At 40.2% G+C, this 14,656-nt stretch overlaps 1 long non-coding RNA gene across 1 annotated transcript; it reads right to left on the reverse strand.

Moving 5' to 3' along the window:
* Window positions 1-86: 86 nt before the first annotated feature.
* LOC118390886 (uncharacterized) lies at window positions 87-14,522 on the reverse strand. Its single transcript, XR_004827035.2, has 3 exons — window positions 11,916-14,522; window positions 1,237-1,394; window positions 87-465 (listed from the first exon to the last, which is right to left on the reverse strand). It is a non-coding gene; the product is annotated as an uncharacterized LOC118390886 (long non-coding RNA).
* Between the last annotated feature and the right edge of the window lie 134 nt (window positions 14,523-14,656).

Below are 14,656 nucleotides of genomic sequence, written 5' to 3' on the forward strand. Positions count from 1 at the left end.
GAGTATACAGTGCCACCTGCTGGTTCAGGAGAGAACAGACTGTGGAGATGATTCATATTGTTATGTTACTATTCCTTTGCCCAGAGTTAGCTAAAAACTAAGCATGTTTATGTGTATTTGCAAATGTTTATTCTGAATGTAAAGATACACATTAATGAAATTCAAAACACAAATCAATAAAGAAACGCCCTGAAAGAGTTAGGCCTATCTCACCTCTAACAAAGAGTAGACTAACACTACTAGTAAAGATGGAAAAATTAATGTTTTACAATTTTAAAAAAGACTAGAAAGAAATAGATGTCATGCTTCCTGCAGCCACTACATATGCCAGACAAAAATATTTACCTTCCATACAGTGATCTTAAAAGGGCTGCTTTTGGGGGACTGCCACATGTTTTGTTATGTTCAAAGCCTGTTTCCCCTCCTGCTTGCCTTTGATTCCAGTGTTTAGTAGAGGGTAGTCTCCTATGAACAAAAGAGACCGAGCAGGAACTAAAATATGGGTGAGGAGTGTGATTAGATCTATGTGATATTGCACTCGCACCACAGCTTGGTTGAATGTCCTCGGAGACAGTGGGGACATGAGGGCCTCCTCTCAAGCTTTCTCAACATTTGGCATCGGGAGATCTCAGAATTAAACACAACAACAAAATACACGGCAATATGGAATATCTGAATTTGGAATAGATAAGAGAAAGCCAAATGTTTTCATCAGAGTTGAAAGTGAGAGGAGAAATAATAATGACAAGAGCAAAGAAAACATATTTTGGCACACAGCCCTGGTGGTCTCCATCTCTCTCCACGGTCATGCTTTAGGAAATGATTCACCGCTTTTGAGAGACAGACAGCATTGGATTAGCTAACAATTGACAGGTATGCAGCGCTTCGCTTCCAGAAGTTTACATGCAAAAACTCTACAGGTGCATTAAACCTAAGCCACAAAATCTCGAGTCAGACCCACAGTCAGGGGCAATTACTGAAGCCCTGTAAAAGTCACAGCTCGATATTGATTTAGTCAGGCTAGAGAGAAAACATGTTTGGATGAGCAATTCTAGACCTGTCTTTTCTCTTGCCAGCTGCAGTGAAAACATTGTGTCGAGGGGGAATTAGAAATGACTCTGTGGCTTTCTCACAGCCCTGGATTGTACCGCTTGCTGTACCTTGGCCCATGGGTCCAACACAGATACCCTTCAGTTTGTAGAGAGTTTGTTACTGTATGACTATACATACACCTACTTGTTTTGGGTTCTCAAAGCATCTAGCCAACTTCTTTCTCAGATTGAGGGAGGGAGGGATGCAGCATCGTTGGGGGTCAGGAATGGCAGGAGAGGTGCTAGGAGAGCAGCCTGGGTTGCAGGTGTGTCCTGACAGAGTCTGGGCATTCTTCTCTGCCGCTTAAGCAGAAAAAACAACAGGAATTGAGTGGATTAAGACATATGCAGGTACTAACAGCCCCAAGAACGTATTTGAAATGGCACTTCAACTTTCTACAAGACAGGTGGAGCTTACATGATGGCATGGCAATTAAATACATGTTTTAGTGGGGGAAAGCTTAGGAAACATGAAAGACTGTAGCATACATGACTATCAATTATCTTCCATGTGTGCCACTCTGTCTACAGCCTGAAGCTTTGCTCCATAACAATTTTGGACAATTTCTGTCAAGTGGTACATATCACTTATATTTCAGTATTGTATCAAGTATTTCAACTCATGCTGCTTTTTTGTAATAATGAAAACACTACAACGCCTATGGTTCAGACGTGAAAGGTAGGCTATTTCTCAATATGGATGATTTATTGCATTGAACTTGGCAAATTTGATTTGACATCAGTGTGGCAACAAAATACTTGATCTAGACAAGCTGTCAGTGTGAGCAGGGGGTTCAGTCAGAGGCTCCGTGATAACATTCACAGAAAGCACCTGGACTGTGCTTCAAGGTGTCAGATACCTCCACTCTGATCACTTAAACAAACTGTGTTCCGCTCTTAGTCCACCCAGAGCAGTTCAAATAGTTTTGTAGTCAAACAGAGGTCAAAGAGTTTCCCTCACCACTGCAAATACCTATCCTAAACCAAACACACTCCACTTCTGGCTGAGAAAGAACATGATTGAGTGCAACATGCAAGGTGTGGGTCTGATTATAGTGGGTCAGTGGTTGCAACTTCAGATTTTCCACAATCATTCACTATCATTAGGAATTCATGCATTTCTTGGCTCATATCATAACCATTTCAGACTATGCAGTAATATACATACCATTTCAATTCACCTCTGTGTCCTCAGTTCATAAAATCCATCATGAATGTTTTTATGAAATTGATATTTAACCTAAAACATAACTGTGTCAGGGAGTATCCGTCTATTTAGTAAAGGGAAAGAGACTTCCCACCAAAACCCCAATGCCTTTCCAGCACTGATAACCTGAGAGACAGGATGATTCCTCCTTTTCACCCTATTACCGTCACTATAAACATGAGCAGAAAAGCTAGACAGAAGATTAGCTTGATCAGTGAACAACACTCTGCCATTCCATTACTTCTGTGATTTCTTTTACTTTCTGTTCTGAATGGGCCGTAACCTCCCTGGAGATTAAAGTTAAAGTTGTAAATATTGTGAAGTGTGTGCAGCAGCTTTTAGTTACCAGAGGTCGCTTTCACACCGGCGTGACTAGCAATTTGAAACCACCAACAGCATCTAAGTAATGAGTCCGAGACCACACTCCATCTTCCCCCATTACAAGAGAGCAAATGTGTCACAGTCTGCCAGGATAACCCCACAATCACTCTGCTTCCCCTTGGCTGCCATTAGTATGCTGTGTCGGCTCAACAGGATTTTAGGGGCTGTCAGCAGGGTACCCTTCCCCCTAGACTTCTTCAAGCAGCGACCTGCCCCTTTGGAAATGAAGCACATCTGAAAGCATGGTTTAAAAACTCTGCAACATTCCTCACCACTCCCATCATCATCACAGGGTATCCCTCTAACCCTGTTTGTTAGCTGTCTACCTGCCTAGCCTGCTGCACTGCGTTCTAAATCATTCACCGTTCCCACACATGCCCTGACAAATACCACCTTGAACTCAACAGACCTGGCAACAGGGGTCCATTTATACTGGAATTGTATTATATTCCTTGGCATGATATTATACGGTTCCCTGATAGCTGAATCATCCACACATTTCCCCCTTCATAGTTTTGTTGTGACTTTTGGTGTTTTAGTGTATTGTAGAATCTTGCAGCCTTTTACACTGAGAGCTAAGGGTAATTTAATTGGCAGGCGCAGGCCACACAATCCACACACACACCAAATGTCTATGCTAGTTATCTGTGCATAGTCACTTTAACTCTACCTACATGTACATATTACCTCAACTAACCTTTGCCCCCGCACATTGACTCTGTACCGGTACCCCCTGTATGTAGCCTCGCCATTGTTATTTTACTGCTGCTGTTATAATTATTTGTAACTTTTATTTTCCATTTTTTACTTTACTTAACTTTTTTTTCTTAAAACTTCTTAAAGCATTGTTGGTTAAGGGCTTGTAAATAAGTATTTCACTGTTGTATTCGGTGTGTGTGACAAATACAATTTGATTTGAATACATACAAGTGTATAGAGCTGCATCACCTTGCTCTCTGGGTCAGTGATTATAAAGTGAGGGTGTGGGGTAGAGGATTATTCCTTTAAGAAACTCAATACCTCACACACAATTAGGTTAAAGAGTTGTCATAGAGCAACCAAGCAACCCTAAGCAAGTTGTGTGAACAATTACAAGCATTGAATATGCTTATTGCAGCAGTAAAAAACACTAAATATATATTTAGCGTGTAACATTCCACTATCCCTCGGGAGATGAGAAACGTTCACTGGTCGTTGTGGCTCTACTACCATTGCTTCTTCCCCACCACTCGTTCCTTCCGAATTTCTCAATGCAGATAGGAGACACTCCGGACACTCCTACAGGGCACTCCTACAGGGCACTCCTACAGGGCACTCCTACAGGGCACTCCTACAGGGCACTCCTACAGGGCACTCCAAGAATTCAGGCGCATGTTCACCTCCACAGTTGCAGCATTTCCCTTCATATGGCATACAATACTCTTCCCTTCTGCACACACTTGACACATGACCAAATATTTTACATTCATGACACTGAAGGGGCTTGTGCACAAAAGCTCATGAATCCTAACTTTAGATGAGAAGGGAGAGACTACTGTTCATCAAAGAACAGTAGCATTGATGAAGTGAATGCATTTTCCCCGTCCACCATACAGGTCAGTGGACGAGCACCAGCCACTCCATCGAGGTCTTCAGTTACAGTACCAGTCAAACGTTTGGACACCTACTCATTCAAGGGTTTTACTTCATTTTTACTCTTTTCTACATTGTAGAATAATAGTGAAGACATCAAAATTATGAAATAAAAAAAGTGTTAACCAAATCAAAATATATTTCATATATTAGTTTCATCAAAGTAGCCAACCTTTGCCTTGATGACAGCTTTGCTGGTTAAGAGAATGCCAAGAGTGTGCAAAGCTGTCTGGCATTAGTGTGTAAGCCTAAGCTTTAGGGCCTAACTGTATGCACGCCAAATAACCTACACTCCAATTGCCAAATGCTTTTGGGAATGGGCATAAAAAGTTAACATAGATCCATGGAGGCAAAAAGGACAATGTCGGAGTTTAATTCAATAAGAGAAAAGTTGCAAAATGGAGAGTTGAAAATAAAGATAAGGGAGGACCAGAAAATAAATGTTTTTGAAAGATTTGTTGAAGTGATAAAAGAGGATGATAGCAGTGCTGGCTATGTAAAGCCTGTGTGTGATGATTGTGAGGCAATACACAAATGCCACAGTCACAAGATGGGACTTTAAAATAGGCCTATGGCACATGTAGCCTACTGTTCAGATGGGTTAAATGGAAACTGAAATCCGGACACTGAGTGTAGGTCGATAGCCTTAATTTGAACTCCTGCAAAATTAAACATTTCTTGCAGTAAAATTATACACCAAATCTAGGCAACATTTTGACTTAGGAGAAAGAGTGGAGAAATATGAGCCCCACCTGTTTAGCTTTTAAAAAAAAAGTTATTTTGGCATTAATACATGGAAAATATCAGTTTGCAAACTATGTAACATCAATTCAAACATGGTCTCTTTTTTGCTTTCTTGAGTAAGACAGCTCCAAAATGCAGGTGTTTCAGCCTAGCTCAGCGCTATCTGTGGTGGTGGGGCAGCCAGCGGAAAATACAGAGCATAGGGGTTGGTAATCTTCACTAGTTGTGCTGTGATTGGCTCAGTGTTCTGTCACTCATGGGGACACAACATCACCTTTCAAATCTACAGGGAGACCTAGAACGTTCAAGCCCCCTTGGTTACTGCCATAGATTTACATTAGAAGTGCCCATCCAAGAAGGATCAAGGTCATTGGCCACAGATAAAATGGCATCAAATCACATTACATCTACAGGAGTTTTGATTGGACTGATCATGTCAACATCATACTTTCAAGATCTTAGCCAGCAAGCTAGTCAAGCAGTCATCTTCATGAATCACATCGACAATCTACTAGCAAATCCTTTTTAATCCTTGTCATATGAAGATAAAACGTATCGGTTCTCATCGGCCATTGGACATAAACATTGCACAACAAGTTGAAATTCGCAAATTAAACAATGAGTGGTTTGGAAGAAATCAGTGGCTAACTGCAAGCGTTGCAAAGTAATCAGTATTATGCTTCCCCTGCTATTCGGTGGAGAGGATGAGTCGACCAAGTCTGAGTTTTCCAAGATAGGATTAAAAAAAAAAGGATAAACATTCACACGTAACACCATGGGTCAGAAAAGGTTGAATACATTGGCCATGCTGTCAATCCAGCATGACTTCTGCACGTTTAAAAGAACTAGAAACTCGGAACTGGGAAATCTCAGACTTCAGTGAGTTCAAGACAACTGGAAATTCTGAAAAAAAATATAGCTCAGACTAGGAAAATACATTTTGAACGGTCATCCAACTCAAAATTCCAAGTCAGGAACTCAGGCCTTTTTCTGGAGCTTCTACCTGAAGATCACTGACATCATGATTCAACCTAACCTTCAGAGTTACCAGTTCTCTTGAAAGCACCATAGATCCAGAGAATAACAACATTTGATGCAAAAGTGTCATTACAAAATTTGGCCCCAAGAAGGATTCCTGTGCCACCTTCCTGTTCATGTAAGCAGAGCACAATGGTCCAAAATGGTATTTTATGATGCTGCATAAATTATGTAATATGTCAGGGAGATATGTATACTGTGGCTAAGAAAGTAATACTAAGTGTATGTTGCATAGTAAGCTGTTAGTAGGCCATGTGCTTCACCCTAATCATTTGGTCCCCTTCCCCTCATAACGTAGCTTACTGTTCTGACTTGGTGGTGTGCATGTAGCCTATAGCCTGTTTAAAATAAATGTTGTCATCAAATATTGTAAGATATTTCATTGTCTGCTTATATGCCCCCTTTATTTATCCTACGGTTCTGCCTTGGTGTACAGGGAGAATACTGTACGAATGACCCATGTTCTAAATTCTGTAACTGTACCTTTCAAAAAGTGCTGAATATTGACTATGTCCTTCTTAGCTCACTCATTAATGTCTTAATCGAAATGACAGATTGCCTCTTATCCGCTCGTCATTCCCTTATGCATCTCAATTGTCACTTTTATAGAGCAATTAAGGTATTGCTGTGTAATGGCTTTGCTGGCATGCATCTTAAACCAAATATATTAAGTTTGCCCCACCAAGATTTACATTCTAAAATCGCCACTGGTGCAGTTATATTCCATCTGTAGAGGTGCTATCTTTATCAGCATTGAATCCAATTTTATTTGTCACATGCGCCAAATACAACAGGTGTAGACCTTAGGATGAAATGTTTATTTACAGCCCTTAAAAGCTGATATATTTTATGTCATTTGAAATACTGTGTCCAAGCCAAACTGAAATCTTATCAGAAACATGCTGGGTTGTTTTCACAACTTCCTATTTCCTTACAACCAGTCAAACTGATGTGACAGCGCCTCTTCCCCCTCAGGAGGTTGAAAAAGTTTGTCACGGACCCTCAAATCCTCAAAAAGTTTTACAGTTGTACCATTGAGAGCATTTTGACTGGTTCCATCACTGCCCGGTAATGCAATAGCACTGCCCTCAATCGCATGGTGCTACAGAATGTGATGCATACAACTCAGTACATACCTGGGGCCGAGCTCCCTGCCATCCAGGACATCTATATTAGGCGGTGTGGTAGGAAGGCTCTGAAAATCATTAAAGACCACAACCAACCAAGCTGTAGACTATTCTCTCTGCTTCCGCATGGCAAGCCATGCCGGTGCATCAAGTCTGGCACCAACAGGCTCTTGAACAGCTTCTATCCTCAAGCAATAAGATATACCTAATAAAAATAGCTTCACTGACTATCGGAGTTAACCTTGTGTACTTATTGACATTTCATTTTTGCACGGTCTCTATGCACACTCACAGGATCCTACATATTCATTCACACATACACACAATTAAACATACATTTATACTGACTACACACACCCACTCACATACAAGCTGCTGCTACTGATAATCTTATATCCTGTTGCATAGTCACCTTACCCCTATACATATCTACCTCCATCACTCCAGTATCCCTGTCACCTTACTCCTCTATACAGTGCCTTGCGAAAGTATTCGGCCCCCTTGAACTTTGCAACCTTTTGCCACATTTCAGGCTTCAAACAAAGATATACAACTATTTTTTTGTGAAGAATCAACAAGTGGGACACAATCATGAAGTGGAATGACATTTATTGGATATTTCAAACTTTAACAAATCAAAAACTGAAAAATTGGGCGTGCAAAATTATTCAGCCCCCTTAAGTTAATACTCTGTAGCGCCACCTTTTGCTGCGATTACAACTGTAAGTCGCTTGGGGTATGTCTATCAGTTTTGCACATCGAGAGACTGAAATTTTTTCCCATTCCTCCTTGCAAAACAGCTCGAGCTCAGTGAGGTTGGATGGAGAGCATTTGTGAACAGCAGTTTTCAGTTCTTTCCACAGATTCTCGATTGGATTCAGGTCTGGACTTTGACTTGGCCATTCTAACACCTGGATATGTTTATTTTTTAACCATTCCATTGTAGATTTTGCTTTATGTTTTGGATCATTGTCTTGTTGGAAGACAAATCGCCGTCCCAGTCTCAGGTCTTTTGCAGACTCCATCAGGTTTTCTTCCAGAATGGTCCTGTATTTGGCTCCATCCATCTTCCCATCAATTTTAACCATCGTCCCTGTCCCTGCTGAAGAAAAGCAGGCCCAAACCATGATGCTGCCACCACCATGTTTGACAGTGGGGATGGTGTGTTCAGGGTGTTGAGCTGTGTTGCTTTTACGCCAAACATAACGTTTTGCATTGTTGCCAAAAAGTTCAATTTTGGTTTCATCTGACCAGAGCACCTTCTTCCACATGTTTAGTGTGTCTCCCAGGTGGCTTGTGGCAAACTTTAAACAACACTTTTTATGGATATCTTTAAGAAATGGCTTTCTTCTTGCCACTCTTCCATAAAGGCCCGATTTGTGCAATATATGACTGATTGTTGTCCTATGGACAGAGTCTCCCACCTCAGCTGTAGATCTCTGCAGTTCATCCAGAGTGATCATGGGCCTCTTGTCTGCATCTCTGATCAGTCTTCTCCTTGTATGAGCTGAAAGTTTAGAGGGACGGCCAGGTCTTGGTAGATTTGCAGTGGTCTGATACTCCTTCCATTTTAATATTATCGCTTGCACAGTGCTCCTTGGGATGTTTAAAGCTTGGGAAATCTTTTTGTATCCAAATCCGGCTTTAAACTTCTTCACAACAGTATCTCGGACCTGCCTGGTGTGTTCCATGTTCTTCATGATGCTCTCTGAGCTTTTAACGGACCTCTGAGACTATCACAGTGCAGGTGCATTTATACGGAGACTTGATTACACACAGCTGGATTGTATTTATCATCATTAGTCATTTAGGTCAACATTGGATCATTCAGAGATCCTCACTGAACTTCTGGAGAGTTTGCTGCACTGAAAGTAAAGGGGCTGAATAATTTTGCACGCCCAATTTTTCAGCTTTTGATTTGTTAAAAAAGTTTGAAATATCCAATAAATGTCGTTCCACTTCATGATTGTGTCCCACTTGTTGTTGATTCTTCACAAAAAAAATACAGTTTTATATCTTTATGTTTGAAGCCTGAAATGTGGCAAAAGGTCACAAAGTTCAAGGGGGCCGAATACTTTCGCAAGGCACTGTACATATCTACCTCCATCACTCAAGTATCCCTGTTAGCTTATCCCAATACATATCTACCTCCATCACTCCAGTGTCCCTGTCACCTTATCCCTATACATAGCTACCTCCATCACTCCAGTATTCCTGCACATTGTAAACATGATATTGGAACTGACCCTGTATATAGTATGCTTACTTACTTCCTGTGTTCTTCATATTTCTTCTTTTTCGTATTACATTGTTTATATTGCATTGTTGGGTGTTGAGTTTGCAAGAAACAAATTTCACTGTACTTGTGCATGTGATATTAAAACTTGAAACATTTGGAAATTTAGCCAGAAAATCTTTCCTTTTTTTTGGAGGTGGGGGTTTATTGCATTTTCTCCCCAGTTCCCTAAACGTCTTTGCATGACGAAAGAAGTAGAGATGGCAGAGAAAACTTTACCTATGTCAACTAGATTGAAGCATTAATTCTATTAATTTATGACATTATGCTGGTGAGCAAAGGCTGCATGTATCTAATTATAGAAAAGTTTACTTACAAATAGCCTACCAAAATTTTTGAAATTATAAGCAGAAACATTTAAAATCAGGCAAATAATAATAGTTCCGCCATCTCTGACTGCAGCCTACAGCGCATTTTTTATATTAGCGTGTTAGGGTCGGAGCCTCAGATTTTCACTTTATCACATTTAGTCGGGCGGTTTCGGATGGATGATTAGCAATTGCATTCCAACCAGCCAACCAGGCCTCAGCAATATTGGCCATAAATTACGATGCTCAATCAGTGATGACTTCTTGTGTCCGGTAGGGGGAGACCTTCGCATTGACTTCAAAAATGGTCAATTTTATATTTATGCTGTAAAACAGAACTCATTTTAGATTATGTTGAAATCATTATTGATGGCATAGAAAGTGAAATGTAATCTTTCATCATTATTGACTGTACCATGGTCCAGTCCTGAGCCATGCATTTAGAATTCAGTCTAATTCATGTAGTTCTAATTCCTTATTCTATAGGTTAGTCTAGTCCCTAGAATACAAAACAAGTGAGTTTGAACAAAAAGCTAGGTCTTGGGAAGCTTTATACTGACACATACCAGCACTATGGACAGCTACCATTTTAGAATGTAAGCTATTTTGATATAGCAATCACAGGAGGTTGGCAGCACCTTAATTGGGGAGGACAGTGTTGGTAATGCCTGGAGCAGAATCAGTGAAATTGTATAAAATACAAACACATGGTTTAACCCTCCTGCTGTGTTCCAGTCGAATTGGACCGATTTACATATTTTCTCTCTGAAAAATGTAGTTCATTTAATCTAATTGTCATAAGGTTCCATGACTTTCGTCCACACAGGGCATCTAAACACACAAAATACATTTGGATTATTTTCATTACATTTTGGGTGTTTTATTTAACTTTTGTACACCTGTGGTGTTCCCGGTCAAAAATGACCAGTTGATGAATGGGTGAGACTACATTTAGGTTCTAAATTAGAGTTCAGGCACATGCCCATTAATCAGATGGACACACTTCCTCTCCCAGACCCCCACATGCATATGAGTTTGAGCACACACACACCTCACTCCTCTTCTTGGTTTCCATGGCAACCCCCACGGGAACCTTTCCCCAATAGAATATTTCCCCCAGGGGAACCACACCTGTTGACATTCTCACAGAAATCACAACATTGTTTCAACAATATATAGAACTTTTCTAGCAGCTCTGGTAAATTAAGCTTTATTGAGGCCTTGCTCACAATTCATTCTGTGGCAGCACAATGAGCAAACTATATAATATATGTGAGGCTGTTGATCATATCTTTGATCAACAGGAGAGGGTCCTTGTTAAACTTTGACACAAAGTGGTCTGTGATAAATAGCGCAATATGTTTAATCTGAGAATTTGTTATAGTCAAAATAATCCATGCATTATGCTTTTTTTACTCAAATGTGTGGTATGAGCTCAAGTCAATGAGGCCTACAGGCCATACATAGCAAATAGAAGTTCAAAACTTGTAATGTTCACAAGAATTTAAGTTGATTGTTATGGATTTATAATCAGCTATATTGGGGGTGGTCATTTTTGACCGGGAACATGAAACGAACACAACAGGAGGGTTAATGCCATTCACTCCCTTCCAGACATTTATGAGCCGTCCTCCCCTCAGCAGCCGCCACTGAAAGCAATGCTTCCTATGAACAGGATTTTTTTCCCAACGCGTTTTGTATTCTAGGGACTTTGGTGAGAAGACTGAACACACAACAAATATTTTTCCTGTGCAGTGCAATATTTCTAACATAGTGTCCAGGGGCCCCACACAAACAAGTTTGACCACAGTAGAAGTACAGCAACACTTGCTACGACCTAGCTTTTTGTTCAACTCACCTTTTTTGGATAATATGGTATGCTCTAATGAGTAGACTGAACTAATTTTATGGACACACAATCAATATATTTCCTTTTAAAGTCAACTTTGTTTATGCAATATAACAATCCCACTGGGCACAGACTGGTTGAATCAACGTTGATTCCATGTCTTCTCAATGAAATTGTCGTGCTGGTATGAATGACTCGGGATACAGGCGCAGGAATGCGTAATAGTTTTTTAAATTTCTTACCCAAATTACGGAGTGCCGTGTAAAGGCACAGGGATGAAGACCAAACAAACACTATACAAAACACAGGGTTGAAACCCAAACAAAAGAGCGAGGAGTTCCTCGAATAAATTAACACACGGGACCCGTAATCATCTGCGCAATCCACAATGGCACGAAAGCCAAAACACACAGCACAGGTACTCACACAAACCAATGGACATTGTAACAATAATCAATAGGACAATGGTAAACCAAGGACACACTTATACAATTACCAATCACTGGGAATAGGGGCCAGGTGTGCGTAATGAAAACCCGGGAGGGATCCATGACAGATATTACAAAGTAGAAAAGACGTTGAATTGACGTCTGTGCCAAGTGGGATGCTTCAACATACATTTAAAAATTCCATCCTTAAACACAGGTAAATTAAGAATAATCCATATAATCAAAATCATTATTTATAATTTTAATTGTATATTATTTTACATGTAGGCTATTATTGTTATTATTATAGCCTATATTTTATTCACGAATTTTCAGTTTTACTGACAGATAAATGACACCAAACAATACATCCCTGACAGAAGACAGAAAAACAAAAACTGAATGAAAAAAAACAACAGAAAACAACATTGCTCTTAATTAAGGAATCTGCAACATGTTTTACAGCTGGGCTATTATGTTCTTTACATGCATAAAGGTTACTTAGGCTCCAACCATTTCTCAATAGGCTCCACATTATTATATTATTTAACTTATAAAAAGTAGGAATACTCTTGAGTTGAGTTTTCCCCAATGTTGTTATAATTAGGTATCATAATTTAACATTATGCACTATGCAAAACTTCCACCCAAAAATATTTTGTATCTAGTGTCACATTCATGTGCTAGTAGTAACTAGCAAACTCAGAAATGTCTGACTTGCTAACTGGTTGTAGATATATACACGTGCCACTGTAACGGATGTGAAACGGCTAGCTTAGTTAGCGGTGTGCGCTAAATAGCGTTTCAATCGGTTACGTCACTTGCTCTGAGACCTTGAAGTAGTAGTTCCCCTTGCTCTGCAAGGGCTGCGGATTTTGTGGAGCGATGGGTAACGATGCTTCGAGGGTGACTGTTGTCGTTGTGTGCAGAAGGTCCCTGGTTCGGGCGAGGGGACGGTTTAAAATTATACTGTTACACCACGTTCAACCACTTAGCAAGTCTGACATTTCTGAATTTCCTAGTTCCGACTGGCAAGGGAAGGCGGCAAGTACACTCAGTGCACAAACGATTAGGAACACCTGCTCTTTCCATGACATAGACCAGGGTTCCCAAACTCTGTCTGGGCCCCCCCTGGGTGCACATTTTGGGTTTTGCCCTAGCACTACACAGCTAATTCAAATAGCCAACTAATCATCACGATTTGATTATTTAAATGAGCCCTGTAGTCCTTTAGCAAAAAACGAAATGTGTACCCGGGTGGTCCCAGTACAGAGTTTGGGAAACCCTGACAAAGACCGACCAGGTGAATCCAGGCGAAAGTTATGATCCCTTATTTAAATCCACTTCACTCAGTGTATAGATAAGACAACATATTAAACTGCCGTTGAATGGGTATGGTGGTAGGTGCCAGTCGCACCGGTTTGAGTGTGTCAAGAACTTCAACGGTTTCATGTGTGTCTCCAGAATGGTCCACCATCCATAGGACATCCAGCCAATTTGACACATCTATGGGAACCATTGGAGTCAACATGGGCCGGCATCCCATTTGGAACGCTTCAAAACCTTGTAGAGTCCATGTTCCTAATCTTTTGTACACGCCAAAGAAATAGCGTTTCATTGCGAGCTTTTATTTTGAAGGGGAACAACGGAAGTCAATGTTTTTTTGTTTTTTCATTATTATAGGCCTCTATATTTTTTCTTCCAATTCCAATACAAAAACAAATAAACATAGCACATCACAAATATATTTTATATTTATGTTATATAGTTTAGTAAATATAAGAAATAAAAATCACTACAAATGTAGGCTACTTACAACCAGAGACTACAATTTAATTGTGGCCAGCTGTGACCACGGGATGCTGACGTGACGGTAAATCAGAGAGGAACAGGCGAATATTTGATTGAATCTTCGGTAATTCCAAAATAATCCAACAAAGATACTGTATATAACGACGAGAGAGTCTTGTGTAGTCATCCCAAAGGCTTATTGGTTTGCTTATTGTGGACAGTATTTTGACGGGAGTAAACTCTCGCTTCATCCTCCCTTTTTATATTGCCCCTCTAGCCCAAGGTCCGGCGCGCTATCGACTGTGTCTCAAAAGCATGCTCGTGCGGCAGGGCTGATTTCCGCGTTTATAAACCCAGGGTCGTTACAATATTTAACCTTCATTTAACTAGGCAAGTCAGTTAAGAACAAATTATTATTTACAATAACGGCCAAAACCGTTCTTATTATACCTCAGTGGATCCAACTCATCCAACAGCCACAGAGTTTCTAATACTGTACTGTCTTTGACTCAGCTGCTCAACCTTTTCCGGGTCAAGGTTTTCACGTACTACCAAAATAAGAGTCCATATTGAAATCCGGGTGCATCATTGGATAAAATAGCAAAAAGTGAATTATATCGAGCATTACTAATTCCTATTTCAGATAAAGGTACAGCAATTAACAATTCAATATACATCGCTTTTTACAACGTTTCTAATTCTGAAGAATGACTTTTACAATTAAATATTCATATTTGAACCGGAAATGATAATTTAACCCAGAA

The sequence above is a fragment of the Oncorhynchus keta genome, chromosome 1, assembly GCF_023373465.1.
Source record: "Oncorhynchus keta strain PuntledgeMale-10-30-2019 chromosome 1, Oket_V2, whole genome shotgun sequence".
Classification (NCBI taxonomy): domain Eukaryota; kingdom Metazoa; phylum Chordata; class Actinopteri; order Salmoniformes; family Salmonidae; genus Oncorhynchus; species Oncorhynchus keta.